Raw genomic sequence first — 16905 nt, forward strand, 5'->3', positions numbered from 1 at the left:
ATAGGAATTAAGATAAGAACTCAAGGATGTGGTGATATTGAAAAACTATTTCCAAAGCTTTACAGACCACCTGCCTCTCCCACAGGGAATATATACGTCTCTTTTCTGAACCCCAACTATCTCTGGACAGAGTTTAACAGCATGTCGAGCCCCAAAAACCAACAGTAAATACTTTGAATAAAATATTTTAACTGAAATTAAATTATTTCAACTTCTTCAATAAGCGAACCTGCTGTTGCTTCAGAATACATTCAGATTTGAGTTCAAATTTCAATTTGGAGTCAAACACAGTTCCTTGTCAGCAATCTTAACTTACTCTTCATCATCATGTTTGCACAGCCAGTCAGCTCACAATGGACCACAGACCACATTCACACCTTCTGTTCTCTTTTTAAAACAAACTATTTGTGTTGGGAATTTGCAGGAAGAGGTTTAAAGCAGTGGTAGACGTCTGACAGCCAAATGAGGCTTGCAGTTAAATGAAGGAAGATGGTCATTTTAAGCATATTTGAACAACAAATCTATTACTTGAATGAAAATAGAAAGAGAAATGCATGTATTTAATTGGCATTAAATATACTACAAGTCATTTTTATTTAATCGGCTTGAGTAGTGAGAATGACAAAGATTTAAAGTTGCTCATCAGTGATTTAAAATCATTTGTCTTTGTGATGAACAACAACAGAATAGAGTTTGAAATTCAGTCATAAAATACTATCTGATCTACATTCATGCAATTATTATCTCATAAAAAGTTAAAGGGTAAATCCACATAACCCAAAGCCTTTCTGATATGAAGTTCAGTGTCAAAACCAGTTTTTATTAACATCGGGGGCTGCAAAAAAAAAAAAAAAAAAAAAAAATACACTTTAGTTGTCAAAATAGATAAAGCTTTGAACTTCAAAGATATTTTGAGGTGTTCATAGAGAAGGTTTGTGTCAATAAAAGGAAAAAGGACGGAAACAACTTTCCCAATATGCAAATCACTTCCCAGACTTTTTACATGCAACCGCTTGGCTTTTTTCCCCACCAGGCTGTAACGATTATGTGTAGATATCGCCAAGAAAACAATGCGAACCCGGTTGGGCCGGTGCCAGCGATCTGGAAATGCTCAAAGGATTTCCACCCACCGAGCATGTCTAATGGTGGAATAAGAGAGGTATGAGGTGAGGAGCGAGTGACGGCATTTCTCTTTATTGTGTTGAAGGGGAAGCATTGCTGAGGGGGAGTTCTGCAGAAATGCCAGCGATATCGGCTGAATGGATCGGGGTCGAGACTCCTGTCTGGAAACCCTTTCATTTCTTATATACTGATGTGCAAATTATGAAGCAGTCCGGGTAAATATTCAGATTTCCTGGGAGAAGGGGAATCCTAAAGAGTGAGTGAACAGCTGCAGCAAGGCATAAAATGGTCAGCTACTCATGTGTGAGTGTTTCATTTACAGAATATGTGGGGGGGGGGGACACACACTTCTGAAGTATGTGTGCACGGAATAAAACACAGCTATTAGTGTCAGGTCAGTGTACAGCTTAGCTTGACCTCCTCACTTGCAGCAACAGTCACTTAGATGCAAGATTCTTGTTAAAATATGTTCACACCTGTTAGTAGTGATCTGCTGCCCATAATACGCCTCCACATCCGGCTATAATTTCTGGTTTTAACGTCACTGTTATGGCCCCCTTTCAGGCTGTCCAGGGGACAAGGACATGGAAAGAAAGGATTTGTGGCCCAGATTAACAAGAAACACAAAACAAATTTGATTGTTGTCAGCTGTGCCTTCTTTTAATCTATCTCCCTGTGTGTATTCATGTGCCGTCCTCAGTCCTGTCTGGTGAGGTTTTCAAACAAACCGACATCAGTTGCATCCTGTTCAGTCCTGGTTTGTTCCTGTTATCAACCCGACTTCCTGTCTCTGTTTTTCTTTTGGATTTCAGGTTCTTCCCTTTGATCAGTTTGGATTTCAGGTATATTTCCACCTTTTTGGATTCTTTTCATCTACAATAAAGATCGCTTTTAATTCTGGATGACACGGGTTAATTGCCTGTCAAAACGTGTAAAAAGCTGATGCTGAGAATTTCCAACTGTAAGAAATTGTGGTCTTTCCCTCAGTTTGCCCGTCACGTCGTCGTAGGAAGTCCAACAAGATGGAGCTCAAAAAAAGAAGTGTTGAAGCTGCTGGATTAGAAGCAGTTTAATATGACGAAGGCTCATTTCTCACATTTTCTAATGCACACAAATGTCGGTCCTTAGATGGGTTTGAGACACTGATGACAACTACGAGACTATTTGAGTCTCAAAAAACAAGCAAACAACTCTACACATTTCCTTCCACATGCTGGGAAATTGTGATGGGAATGTTTCAAAGATATTTTGAACCCTCCTTCAGGGATCGTTCACAATTTGTCACATCCACGTGAGAGAGATGGTGACGGTCTGCAGGAGTGGCCCAGGCTGATCTGGATGCAGAGGGACAAAGCCAGAGGAGCTCGCTCTCACAGAGCCAAGTCGGGACAACACAGTTGTTGTATGACACCATCCATGGCAGCACAGAGGCAATTAAATACACCTCATTTTATTAAAACCAACACAATCTAAATCATACAGAATCTCCCTTGAAACTGACAAAAATCCTCGTTGTGATCCCACATGGCTTTTGTCTGCTCGTTTCTTTGACTCTGTTGACAATCCGACGTGCATCTGTGTCCACTTTGTGGCCAGACTTTTAAGGAGGCTGCAGCAGAGCTTGTGGTCGTTACTGTAACCAACTCCTGTTTTTCTCCAGTTGTCTCTTCTTGAAAAACACGAAGTGTCTCTTCAACAGCTGTTCATACAGCTGTTTGGGAAGCGAATGTATTTAAGAGGAAGACTTCAAGGAGAAATGTAACATTTGGGAAATGTACTTATGTACAGGTTTGCTCGGCCAAGAGGAACAGCAAACAAATCTCAGTCCAAAGGGAACACGACTGTCAGTGCTGTTACCTCTGGAGCCCAAGAGCAACAGTGTGTATCTCACTTCATTAAAATTGGAGGTTCAAGTCTGAGTAACAAACTATTTCTTAGTGAGGCGAACAGTGAATTTTTTCTGGAATACCTAAACATTTCCCAGATACTGTATTCCTACATATCCACGTTTGGTGTCTATGTTGTGTTACTTGGCAACCTAAGTTGTGCTTTTATTATCATAATGTGCAATGAACTCCAGAACTCGACAGCCCTTAAATATGATGAAGTGAGTGGATGGATGTATAATTAAAGGGTGTGTGACGTTTCCAGGAGTGAACCTGTGCCGTGTATCTTCTGGCACTTCCTCAGGTACAAACTGCCATTTTTTTTCTTCCTTCACCACAAAACTGACCCCCGACCCCATCTGGATGACTGCTACACCACAGTATGAAACATCCTCTTTTTCCTAAAAGACAAGATCATGTTGGGAGTTTTTCACACAGTGTGGTAATTAACATGAGACAACTGTATTGTGAAATGTTTTTTTTAAGACATTCTGTGTGAATTTTATATTTATAGATTTATTTTAATACAAGTTGTGAAATGCACTAACATTTGTCATTTTTACACTGTACGATAGATTTTCATTACAGATAAATGTGCTTTTTATGACGAAATGTAAAATTTCTGTTGAAGGATATTTCAAAACGAGTGTTGAATTTCTCTTTATAGGACATTTATTAAAATATCAGCAAAGGGTTTCTAAGAATTTCCATAATGAGGGACAATAAATTATTTAATCTGCTTGCCAGTTTCCATTAAATACTTTGAAGTAAACTTGCAGTAAGAAACATGGTGGACTTTGAAATATGATTATTTATATGGTTGCGCACCTGACTCATTTTACTGCATTTCCAGGGTCCAATGTTTCAAACAGGCTGCTTGGATCTTTTGATTCTGCTATGTTCGCTGACCATGGTGCATTCTGTTCAATTAAAAAAAAAAAAAAAACAACTTCCTCTTCAGCTTGACACATTGAGAACAAAACCAACCTCTTACCTTATGGTCAATAAAAGTAGTTGAAGCGGATTACGAGATATTAATTTCACACATTGTGGTGTTTTGCCTAATTAAAAAAAAGAAATGCCTTGAAGTACCATTTTTAGAAGGTCAGAAGTTCTCAAACGGTCTGGAGATTTTCTCACAGTGGTTTTGTAAATGTAGCAGCAGATCTGTGATATCAGAGCCGGCACATCAGAAACTCAGATCGAAGTTCAAAGGAAGCAAAAACTCGACCACAGCGATCCGTTGATTTACTGCAGGGTCGCGTAACTGAGCAAAACTTTAGAGAACACTTGCAGACATTTCTCTTGCATCTTTGTTAAACGGTTCACAATTCACTTCATGTCATTACTCGCAGCTGTTTTAGAGCGTTTAATGCCGCCTCGGAATGAACTCATGCGTGGCCTCCAGGCCAAAAGTTAAATGAGTCCGGTATTGAAAAGTAATTACCAGTGATTGAAAAGCTGAGTTTTATGTGGACATTTAGTATTGCTATGAAAGCACCAGCACACGAATCTGAGAGATGACAGCTAAATAATGGACATCACATGCAGTGAAAGGGAAAAACATATGGAGGAGTTACATTTTTTGGATGAAAATGTTGAAGTTTTCGAGTTCTGCTCATAATGTACACTCCATTAATCATTACGGAGATAGAGACTGTAGCCATGAGACGTCGCCATGGTTGCTGTAACTCACCAACATCCATTTATACAGGAAATATTTCATTTTATGCATCAGTTCGATGTTTTGGTAATTTGTTTCAGTTTATTTCAGTTTTTTCTTCAAAAATACATCAGGAGTTTTATTGTTTTTTTCAGATGTCCACAGGTTTTTCCACTCACTGTACAGAGACAGTGTTGATGATCTGCAATCAGATCTTTGGGAGCTCTTAAAAGCTCAGAGATTAAAAATGACTGCTATGCAATGTGTTGGCAAAGCAGTGGCAGAAACTTTAGGGTTTAGTGTCTTGAGATGAGCAGCTCTATTGAGCCACCCACATTTCACAGTTGGTTTTGATGTATTTTGCTCCGTAGCAGATCATGGAACCTGAAGTTTTTTCTTATAAACTCCACAGATGTGATGTGACGGCAGAGAGATTTGAACAATTAAATTTGTGGTTACAAAAAGAGAAATACTACAAATGTAACAGTATGTTTACCTCAACCTGGGGATCAGGTTGTTGTTAGAGACTTTGGATTGGGCCTACCAGGCGCCTCATTGTGTGGGGGCTTTGACTTGATTGCCCCAGTGGCTGATTTTGATAGTTGAATGAATGATGGCAGAAAACAAGCAACATCAGCAGCATGTCGTGTGTGTGTGTGTGTGTGTGTCTCCACTGGGTGTGGTTGGAACTGTTGCAGGAAGGTCTGTTGTGGCACCCTGGGGCCCCCGAGGCCATCGGGCCCGGATGCCGCCACCCCAGCGCCCAGCAGCCCCCCAGACTGGGGAGGACCCCAGCGAACCGTGTCCCAGCCCAGAAAGCACCAGAGGGAAAACGCAGAGAAGATCCTGATAGCAAAGCCCATCACACCACCAGGGGCCAGCCCTAGTTCTCAAATGAAGCCTCAAATATCATTAATTACACATGATGCAACATATCTTTCTTACTACTCTATCCTGGGTTCAATACCTTGCTACAATTCTTTTTTTTTTTTTTCATTATTTATTGGTATTCATCTTACTTCAAACTGCCCACTGCTCCTTCCATAAGTAGAAAAGGATGAGTTGTTCCACTGTGTAACTCTATCTGTGAGAAATTGTTAAGTTAATTAATCCTCTATAGGGCAATCATTAAAAAGCTGTCATAAAAAGGATGAATAGACTAAATAAACTCCCTTATGTGCTATTTTTATATGATGGAATCTTTTGAAATGTATTAAACTGGCCAAAACTGCAGATTAGTGACACTTCGGGGTATAATGAAATATCTGGGTTGATTCAAGCAACTAAATATGGTAACATACCGAACAAACTGTTCATTTATCTTTTGTCCATATGCAAGCACTCCATTTCCTCCCACAATACAAAAACATGTGCATCAGGTGAAATGCTGTCCTTAAATTACCATAATGTGTGTGATCCAACCTCTTTCTCTCTCTGCGTTACCCTGACTGTGCCCTTTTACCCAATGTCAGCTGGACTCAGCTCCGGTGTCCCACAACTTTCAGTTGCGGTGGCAAAATATGACCAACTATATTTAAATTTAGCCCATCTTCACTCAACTTGTTCACCAAGCCAAAAGGAGAGGCTCCATCAGACATGCCCTTTACAAAAACAGTTTTGTTAGCGAGATGTTGGGGTTCGCTGCCTCCTCGATGGGATGGGCCAAGCTGACTAATGGGTTCTAAAGAGCTATAATGAAGCTTTTCTTTGGATGGTTCTCACTGCGAGCCAAATATTCCATTTTAATTTCATCTCTGGCATCATGCATAAAGTTCCTAGTGCAGCAGAATAATTTGAATATGATGAATATGGTCATGTTTTCCAAAGTCACAGCCGTCCTGTAAACTGTATGGTCACATCATGATGCATCTCAAAATCTGCCTTTATTGTGGCTTTGTGAGAGAATCACACAAATGTGTATGATTTGCCTTCCCCTGAAGCAGACCCTCATTCGAAGCAGAGGGGCTTCGATTCATGGCTCACCAACCAAAACCTGCAGGAGGAATGAAGGAGTCCTTTTGAACTTGAAGGGCAAACATTCAGACAGTCGCTTTCCACTGGCTGAGATCCCAAAAGCAACAACAGTGCAGCTTTGAATATACAGGGAGAGAAAACAGTAAAAACCTTCGTTTGTGTCCTTATTTACCCCTGCTGCTTGTCATCATATGTTGCGCAATTCCTTGTTTTGTGCAGTCTGGGCATGTTTTATTGACAAATGCAACCTTGAATCATGAGGTTAATGAGAATCTTTAATAAAGGACTTTGGTTTATGATGCTCAGAAGTCAATAACTGGTTTATTCCGATCGTTACCAACAATGATCCACTACTAACTGTCTGACTGAAACCAACAAAACATCACAAACATCAATGTTTACTGGCTTTACTTCAACCACATGTTTTCTAGTATTTTCCTGATTTTTGTCTTTTCTTTGTTAGTATTGCACTTTATTTTGCCCTTGATCTTGTTCATTTTTGCTGCTTATGTTCTTTCCAACATGTTTAATGATTACTGTAAGTGTTAACACGTGTACCGGACTTGTGTGTGGACTTTACATATTCTTTCATGGGTTGAAAGAATGCATGGGTTTTCCATCAGTGGTGGAGGTTAGAGAGCCAAGCTTGTGTTTGCAGGTTTGAATCACATGCCCAATAGGTTGCCACTGTTAGTCCTTGAGCAAGGCAGTACACTCCAGTCTGCTCCTACATTGCAGCTGCTCCTGGTATTTGTAGTTAAGGGCTTCATTGATGGTTTCAATGCAAAGAATCATTTCCCTAAGGGCATCAATCTAATATCCTTTCTTTCTTATGTATTCCAGCTTAATTCCACGACTCAAAGACATCTAGCTACACCAATTAACGTAAAACATAAGTAGTTGTGTACGTGCGTGTCAGTTTTCTTTCTGCTTATTCTCAGCTGGGATTGACTCCCTGCAACCCTCAGCTAGATGAATGGTTGATTCATCTGTGTTATGTTATCCTCATCTCCCCCTGCATTCACACTGTGTTTCTCCCTTGTCTCAATGCCAATTTGTCTTTGTCACTTGGATCAAAGTTAAGTTATTTTCTTAAACTTTGCTGTTAAATATTGTTGCCAGTGGTCTACTTTTCACTTTCGATGATTCTGTCCTATGTATTGGCTCTCGCTCTCACCGTTAGTTCGTCTACTTTGCGAGGCCAGTGCGCCCTCCACGAGGTTTACAGCTCTGCCCTCTGTAACAGGAAGCGGCACATGGAGAGCACAGCTGTGGAGATCACCGGTTGAAGGCCAACAAGTGTTTTGATCCCCACAAAAAGCCGCGCCGACGTTTGCAAAATATTTGACCTTCTTCTGCGGGGCGAGCTGCGATGGCGTATTTACTGAGGGATGAGGGTGGTCTGACATGCTTTTGTTGTTGTGACTGAGGGAGTAATGAGGTGAGACGCATCCTGCGGATCTCTCTGAACTTGACACGCTTGTTGATGGATGAAGGCGGACGGTGCGAGATGAGAATCACCTTTTTCTATCTCGCGTTTATCCACGAGCGAGAGTGAACTCCACTCGCATTTGTTGGTTGACATACTTGTTCCTCGCTTTCGGGAGGTGGTTGAAATGGTCCAAGGCAACTGTGAAGTATTTTATTGGAATAATTCATGTCAAACTATAACATGATCTGTTTTCATGAGAGCCCTCTTATTCTCATCGTATTTTCCAGTGCTTCCAGCCAAATGCTGCAGAAACCAAGCGTTTTGTGGCAGCGCGTTGCGACTCTAGTTAACATTTCTCACCAAACACATCAGAGGTCCCAGCGCTGTCCAAAGTGATCTATCCTCGGTGAATGATGAAGTGTGACAAACATGTAGTGAAGATGTTGTCCGTGCCAACGTGTACCGATTGCGTAACAGCTGCTCATTAAAAGGGAGTCTGATTTCATGGGAAAGATGCAAAAGTTAGTCATCACGTTCAACATCTGAAGTGAATAGAAAGCTTATATGGCGAAATACAATGACTTTATTTACATGCTTGACGGGGGAGGACACTTATCATAAAGAAGTTGTAGAGATTGTACTTATTGAACTGACTTAGAAACCGTCCGTTTATTATCTCTCATTAGTATGTTCAAGTAATGTGCACATCGCTGTATAATTGCAGTGCGACACATAATTGAGCTGTCAACACAGTGTGAGTCAGTATAATGACTGATTCGCTCATTAAGTTCAGCTGAAGTTACATCAGTCCGGTGAGAAGCCAAACTGAGGTGCAAACACATTACTCTGGTCTGTTTCAGTTAATCAGTCATTATTAGAGTCGGATATTTTCATGCCTGTATGCCTTCCATCAAGGAGGACAATTATTCTGCAGAAAGCACCTGAAAAAGCTTTGAGGGCCACGAATGTTCAAATGTCTTTTGCGATGCTGCCATGATGACCAAATGAGTCCGTGAATAATAACGTGTTGCAACCCTGGTAAACAGGAGGTTAGAAAAAGTAAAAACTGATGTTTACGCCAACACTGGACTATTGTAAGAGCAACTCCACAGCTGTTTCCATTTATGACAAAAATACAGAGTAACAAGATCACACAGACTTCAAAAGTCATTCATTTCATAACAATCTTCAGTTGCGTGGTACTACCAGTAGTAGCATTGCAGTGATGCGTTACTTTGAAATTCTTTATTTTCAACAGCAGAAAAAGACATTTAAACTCAAATCGAGAAACGTCAGAGAAACATGGGGCAAAGTTCAAAAGCCATAAAACTGAAGTTATACTCGATGTCGTGTTTTATTGCGAGTAATTGGTTGCGTGTCATGATTTCACCTGTTTAATGTGCCTCGTATAAAGAATGTTACAGGATCTGAAGTTAAACTCCTCCCTCAAAACCTTGTCATTTCGACATGGAGAGTTGAGAGGACTTTCATGCCTTGATAAATAGGATATTATGCCATTTAACTTGGCACCCAGACTGGAAACAGAAGGGAATAGCTACCACACTTCAAATATATGATTACTCATATGGGGGAGCTTGGAGAACCACTGTAGCCGCTTATAAAGTCGCAAACTGGCTTCACTTCTCGTTTTTCTTTTACAGGCTAAGCTGTTTATTTCTCCCTGGCATTCTATTCACTGGCAACTTGGCTTTGTAAACAGTACAGGAAATTTAAGCTTTAGAACAACAACATTCAATAAACTCACAAATTTTGTTGGATTGCTAATACATTCACATAAGTTCGTTCAAAAGCGGTATTCGTATTAAGATAGTTTGGAGTTTGTGACATGGGATTGTTTGAGGTATCAAGTGAGCTGCAGGGATTTTGAACTTCTGTAGATGTGAACACATTTTGCTTGTAGTCTAGTCGACTTCAGAGGAGAGCGTCACTGCTCAGCTGGGTTGACTGAGGTTACAAACTGGCAGGTTGACCTGTTGTCTCATCTGGTAAAGGTGCACGGTGCTCTTCGGGGAATTTTTGACACAATCAAGTTAACTTTTCCATCTTTGTTCTGTCTTTGTGACACAGTTAGCTCACTGCCGACCTGCTATGTGTCTGGAAAATATTTGGCTGCCTATTGGAATCAGCCGATTCTTGCCAAAAAACACTGAATTGTTAAAGGATGGAAGAGCATTTTTCTTCTATAAGAACGTCAATGCCCACAAGCCTTTTTGATATATAGTAATATGTGCCAAAAAATGAGTAGTGAGAAACCCCCCCCCCCACCGTCAAGCCAGATTTTATTTCATCCCTTTAACCATGAACTGACCTTTTAGATTTGACCGTCGGGATTCCTCATTCAGAAGTTGGACACTATTGATCAGTAAATGATAGCGTTCCAATTAAAAAAACAAAACAACAACCCATAACACTGGAAGAACTCACAAGAGCTTTGCTTCAAAAATAGCTGGAATGCTGTTGGACGCAGGGAGTCGTCGCTGCATACCGACTTCATTCAGACAGCGGAGTGGGTGATGGTGTGTGGGCTCGGACTCTCACCGCTGTGGCTTCCCAGAGGGGACGGAGGGAAAAAAGAAAATGCTTACAGAGGTCAACGAAGTGCTGTGTCACTTTTTCCTGGTGGAGCAACTTTGCAAGAGTCTTCTCCAGTTTCCCCTCCGGGCCACGGCAGCTGTGAGAGCAGTGAACCCCCAACGGAGGAAGAGTCTCCGTGACTCAGCTCCCGGAGACGTCTGGAAGGAAACTACTCGCTGTTCTGGGAAAGACTGAATAAGGAGAGGAAAAAAACGTATTATGTTGTCATTCACTCCTTTTTTCACTTGGAGGAAATTAACTGTAAAGGACACAATATTCTGATTTGGAGATTATTATAAAAAGCTGCTTGAGAATGAGCAGTGCTGTTTAATTGCTCATTACTTTGTGGGAGTTTAGTGTTATAGAGTGATTACTAAGACAACATTAAATTACAGTAGGATTCCCTTGTTTTAATAAGACCACAAATAATGTGCGTTAGCATTGTGATGTCATTTACAGAAGGAGTGAAAAATGAGTCCTTTGTATTACTCTTAAACTCTTAAAACTAAAAGAGCATTTTCAGCAGAATATTGCAGCTGATTTGATCAATTTATAATTGTATTGTGGTTCTAAAACATTTTCATTCCTCCAAGAAAGTAGTAAAAAAGTGAAATGCCACCATATAAAAATGACTTGTAAGTCTTATGATAAACTGAACCATCTGATAAAATCTTTGGTTATTCCATACAATTTTCAGAATAGGCAAAAATAAGTCAATGACTCCAGACTATTGTCTTTCTTTGTCATTCAGGCCCCATTTCTAAGTGCTATTTACCACGGAGACGCAGTTGAAGTGTTTTTATAGGGTTTTGTTTTCAGTGACTCTGAGCACCGTCATGTACATTACTGCTAAAATGCAATGAAAGCAGTCCTTTTGTTGCATAAACGAGGCCTTAAAGTGTTCATAGCTCAAAACATTATATGCAAATGCTAACAAGATACTGAACAAAATACATCATTCGTTCATTCATTTCATTATCATTTTATGATCAAATAGATCCAGACAACAGATGCAATGTGATACATGTGGCAGCCAACATGGAATTTCATATAGGTGGCCACATGTAACAAAACATATAACAAAACATATAATGGGGGAAATGGGCAGAACCTCAAACAGAATGTGAGAAAGAAACAGCAGGACGACTCACAAGATCACACTGCTTTTGCATTGTTTTGTTGTGCCATCACTGTTTTGTTGTGCCATCACTGATCACTGCAAAAGAAACTGTTGGTAATAGTCAAGTTTCAGATGTGGGTTATGATCCATTATAATTTGGTTTGAGCCCATTTTAAAACGATCATTGCCTACAGTTACCACCGGCACATAGTTTAGGTGCCTCTTATGTCTTTGTATTACAGTTGATTCCTTCAACACAGTACACTGGTTTCCATTTTGAATCACAATTCTGCAGTAATGTTTAGTTTCAACAATCATTGTATGACTTCCAGCACATCCTATTACAGCTGATGATGGGAAATTACAATGTTTTTGAATATTTTTACTGAATTCACATGAACACAATAAAACTTGTCATGGCCAAGAAAAAAAAGATCCCCTAAGTGTATAAAATTTTCTAAAAGCAGCACACATTTAAAGCAACCTATTTGTGCCGGAGCATATAAAACCAGATATGCAGGTAATTCTCCCATATGTTCACGTCCAAGTGCATTTGAACAGTATGAGAAAGAGACTTCACAGGTTTAACCTGCACGGAGAGGTGTGCCAGGAAAAAGACTTCACTGTCCAAAAAGGACATCAGAGCCAGTAAATATAGAGGCTATGGCTGGGTCCTCTGGAAAATCTGCTCTGGACAGATGAAAAACGGAGAGTTTTTCTGGCCACAGTGATAAACATGCTTGGTGCAGACAGACGAACCTCATACTCACTGTGAGACACGATGACAACAATGGTGTTTTCATACTGCTGTGTCACCGCCTCAGAGACTGGACGAGTTTTCATCGGATTAGCTGTGACTTGTACGCCGAAGAATTTGAGAATATTGTGAGGGATGATGGCAATCAGCGCACTCAGAGCATCAGCAAAAAAAAGAAAAGCAGGCATTGAAACAATTTGCAACTAAAGGCAGGTATGCACTGTGGTTTTCATCCGTGCCTGTTGGAAGATGAGCGATTGTGACAAAATCTTTTGTTAAAACTGTTATGTTGTACAGCGAGAGGGGTTCAGGACTGCTGGAGTGACAGAAATGAGACCATCTGGTTGCGCCTCATAGTGTGACTGCTGCTACCACCTATGGCCCACTCAACTCATAAAAATGCAGCAGGAAACGATCATTTGCAGATTTCCAAGGGAAATAAAACATTGGACTCCACATTTCTCCGTCTGTTTCTATAACAAGCTTTTTTCCTTGTACACAAATGCTACTGGAACAAGAGCTCAGTCCTTTGGTAAGTTTCCTTTATTTTCTCCTCTGAAGGCACAAGATGTTCTTGTGTATTGATGATCGTCGTCACAGTTCTCGGATTCGGTGGAGGTTGATGTCGTGCAGTCAATCTTATAAGTTAATGAAATCCACGTTGAATTCTGGCGCAAGTAACAAACTTGTAACAATACAGAAGTCAGTCTGTAGGAGCCATTAAACAGAAAAAACCTTAAGATATATTTCTGCTCAAAGACGACAGCAGTAACCTTTTCAGCCCACCACCTTATTCACAAAAAAACAGAAGATTAAAAGCTGTGGTTAATCAGAAGGACCTCCCCTTTATTTATAGGTACAATGGGAAACGAGATATAGTTTTTGCTGGTCCAAATATATCCCAAAGCCAACAGCTTCCATTGGGCGTGCTCTCTTTGAGGAGCTCCGACATCTGGAAGTTCCTCAGAATAGAACAACCGCTGCTCCTTGTCAAGATAATCCCGTCGTCAGAGTGGTTTGGGTGGAGGGCACGCTTAAACACACCGTAGGGATTAATTATCCCATGTGACCCTGAAAAGCTCTGAGATTGCACAGGAAAGAGCTGGGGGACGTGACTTGAGAGAAAGACGTATGGGGGCGTCCGAGCCTGCTGCCATCATAACCCTGTCCTTGGATAAGCGTCATAAAAAAGATGGATGGAAGGTTAGTACAAGACCAAAGGTCAGGAGGTCACCAAAACAAGGATTTCTCCTTTGGGCATCAGAAAAGCTACAACAAATTTCTAGTTGTTAAGTTCAGTCATGAGCTGAATCAGTTGGTGTGAGGACCATGAACTACTTACAAGTAAATTCATGGATTTGCATTTGAGAGGGGAAAAAAACCCTGATATCGTCTATGCATACAGCCTCCTCAATTTTTATCAATATTGCATTTCTATGTTTTAACCCTTTAAGGTTTTATTTTAAAGAAATGTTATGTAATTCTTGTCATGTTTCTGACATTAAAACAATCTTGCCTTTATAATCTAATGAAATTATCCCATCACTCATGAATTACAGCTTAGAAATGTGTCCAAATGGGTAATATTTCTACAAGCGGTTCATGTCAACCAGTCTGGAAAAGCACAACGTGACCGAAGGAGAAAACATGTCAGCATTTCAGTTATTTTTAGAGAAACATCATGGTCCGTCATCATTTAACCAAATTCTAAAGATTCCATACACGCAACACCGATTTCAACGTGTTAGCAAACTATTGTTTCATGTCTGTGTTCAGTAACTTCATGATACCTTCCTGCATTTTTTCTAAATGAGTTAATGAACACAGACATGTACCAGAGTACACTAGCATATTTCAGTTCTCGTCTTTGATATAAAGAAACAACACAGGAACTTCCAGATGCCCTTTGTGCTCCAAGTTGTCCTCAATGTACAAAGTTGAACTTCAAAAAACTGTCTTTTCATGCTTCCTGGAGTAGAATCAATTGCAAAGAGAACTTACGGTCAAAGAAAAACAGCCATAATTCCTCCTTTGATTTAAGATACATGACATGTGGGTTTTATTGTGCTGTATCTTCTGTGGTACTTGTACACATGTTTTGTTGGTTTTACTTTATCTTGTGATCTTACTGGCTTTGTTTACTTGGGTAAGTCAGTCTTGTAACTGGATTCTAAAAGGTCTTCTGATATAGATTTAGAGATTGAAATTTACTCAAAAAAACTAGGTAAATCAATGTCTGTTGTGTAAAACTGTACAAGGAGAAATAATCTCATGGCTGGCACAGCAGCTATTCTACACCTCCCTCGCTGGTCATTCTGAGGCACTTTAACAGCTTTGCAGTGAAGTCGTTGTGGACAGTCTCAGTGGAACATGTTCGTTTCAGGTTTCAAGGCATACGCCACATTACAGCTTTGACTTGGTGTTTCCACAACGACCTCTGAAACTCGCCATAATGAAATGTAGCTAAACCGACTCACGAGACGTCTCCTGGAGTTTATCTGTACATCTTTATTACAGATAAAGCACATCAAATCATAATGTGAGTCACTGTATGTGTGCGTTTCCTGCTTTGAACTGTCCCACAGGGTGACATGAGTAATTTTCCCCTCAGACCTTAAATGAGTTTGGTGTGTGTGTGTGTGTGTGTGTGTGTGTGTGTGTGGGGGGGGGGGGGGGGGGGGGGGGGGGGGGTACAGGAGGTGCTATAAAGCCCAACCGTCTTCATCCGTGTGGGAGGGACATTCCAAGCGGATGATAGCGGAGGTTTTATAATCTTGTTCCTATCGGTGATGGATTTCACAGACGATCACTGTCTGCTGTTCACCGCTGAGCTGTGGCAGGAAAACCACACAATAACTGGGGGAGTCTTCTGTCCTCCGCCTCCTCCATCCTCCCCAGCAAGACGCACATTTCCTCACCAGATGATACATAATTGCAGCTGGTCCTGATTTGAATGAAAAGAGAAAACAATGTGTAGTTTTAATGTAAAACAGACTATATGGTGTAAAACTCTGAAACGCACAAACCGTGAAACGCACAAACCGTCGATACAGAACAGAGATTCGCTGGTGCCATGATACCTAAATTAAACAATTCTGTTTGTATCCTTTGCAATCTGAAATAAACCTCCTGTGTGAGTCGGAACACTGACTCCTCAACTTTGGCTCAGATTTTCCAAATTCCACAGCAATTATCATGCTTTTATAGAGCTTGACAAGAGCGCTTGCATCTGATTCAGGTGTGTTGGATAAGGGAACCATCCGAACCACTCAGCACAGTGAGTGCCAGAAACCACAAGCCCTGTGAACACATCCAAACCCACATATGGTCACAAACAAAAACTTCTGTATAACTTTAGGATTGCCTGGGCCTGGAGCAGGAAGGAGGGACTCGCCTTGGACAAGTTGCCATCACAGAGAGACACAAATCACATACAAGCCAAGAGGCAATTAAGAGAAACCAATTGATCTGTAAACTCCAAGCGAAAAGGCCCTGGAGTGCCACTTCAACCACCTGCACCGAGTAATGGGCCAGTACTTTCTCAGAATAATAGCAGGCTGGGTGCCTGTTTTTGATGTTGACATGTTTTTATGTCCCTCTCTTTGGGTTCAAATTGAGTTTTTCTTCTCCGTGTTTGGTGTTGCAACACTACATGTCCATTATCAATGGTTACCACTGTTCATGAGTGCTTCATTCAAATGTCTGCGGTTTTGGAATACAGTGTACCATTATGACTTAAGGTTTGTGGTTGCCTCACTCACCACTGTGAACTGTATGCCAGAGTCGAGTGCCCTTCACTTAGTGTGAGGCGCTGCACTCACTGGATGACCTTAGTGTAGAAGGTTCTTCTGGGCTTGGTTCCCTCCTCCTTATGTAATCATCTCCAGAGAAGCAACATCCACTACATAACATATATGTCTACATAACCTGCATTATATATTTTCAAATTGTGTAGACGCAATTAAAATGATTAAATGATGATTTATATAATGTCAAATTTGTGTGCTGCGGGACTCTTGGTCACCCGAGTAAAACAGATCTTGATCAAAATGGGCTTCTTGTTAAATAAAGGTTAGAAAAGTAAGAAAATAAAATTAATGTTGATTAGATTCAGGTTGGATAACCTTGGAACTTCAAGTTGTGCTTGACTTGTTGTGACAGCGGTAAAAGACAAAAAAAACCCCAACATTTTTCAGTGTCTCAGTTTTTGCCATTATTACACAGGAGGAGGAGGAGGAAGAGGAGGAGTGGACCAATGCAGACCCAAATCAACATTTTCAGCTCAGTCTGCTTGCAGTTTAGCTGATGGTTTATTTGATTAAAGCAAATGTACATTACCAGGGTTTTCCTGTAGCA

The sequence above is a fragment of the Blennius ocellaris genome (genome assembly GCF_963422515.1).
Source record: "Blennius ocellaris genome assembly, chromosome: 17".
NCBI classification, from domain to species: domain Eukaryota; kingdom Metazoa; phylum Chordata; class Actinopteri; order Blenniiformes; family Blenniidae; genus Blennius; species Blennius ocellaris.